The sequence below is a fragment of the Trichomycterus rosablanca genome, chromosome 4 (assembly GCF_030014385.1).
Source record: "Trichomycterus rosablanca isolate fTriRos1 chromosome 4, fTriRos1.hap1, whole genome shotgun sequence".
Taxonomy (NCBI): domain Eukaryota; kingdom Metazoa; phylum Chordata; class Actinopteri; order Siluriformes; family Trichomycteridae; genus Trichomycterus; species Trichomycterus rosablanca.
Window position 1 is genome coordinate 6,846,359 of NC_085991.1, and position 501 is coordinate 6,846,859.

The window sequence follows — 501 nt, forward strand, 5'->3', positions numbered from 1 at the left end:
GTATCCATATAGGTGTAGATCGGAAGGGCCGAGTTTATTCCTAGGTAATGAATGTTCTGCCAACTCTGATATGCACAAACCTGCCAGAGAGGATGTCGACCGAACGATCCACAGAGACTCATGACTCACGATTCATTGTGTTAGAGACATGGGTTGATCCCACGCCTCTCTGTGTACACACAGTCCTGCCTAGCATGATCTCGAATGGTGTTACCGATCTCTCATTTTACCTCCTGACTCACTAGGGAGGTGTGCTTATTTTGACAAGTAGGATCAAAATTTCACAGCACACTGGTTCACTGGTTCTACCCAAAATACTTACGCATTACTGAATCATAGTACAGTGCTTGCTTGTATGGTTTACTATGTGGAAGATAACATTTTAAATACTATACAGTGGTACCTTGTAACTTGACGTCCCCTAAACTCGAAATCTTTGAAACTCGACGCCCTTCATGGAGATATTTGTACCCTAAAACTCGATGTGTGTGCGACTGTCGC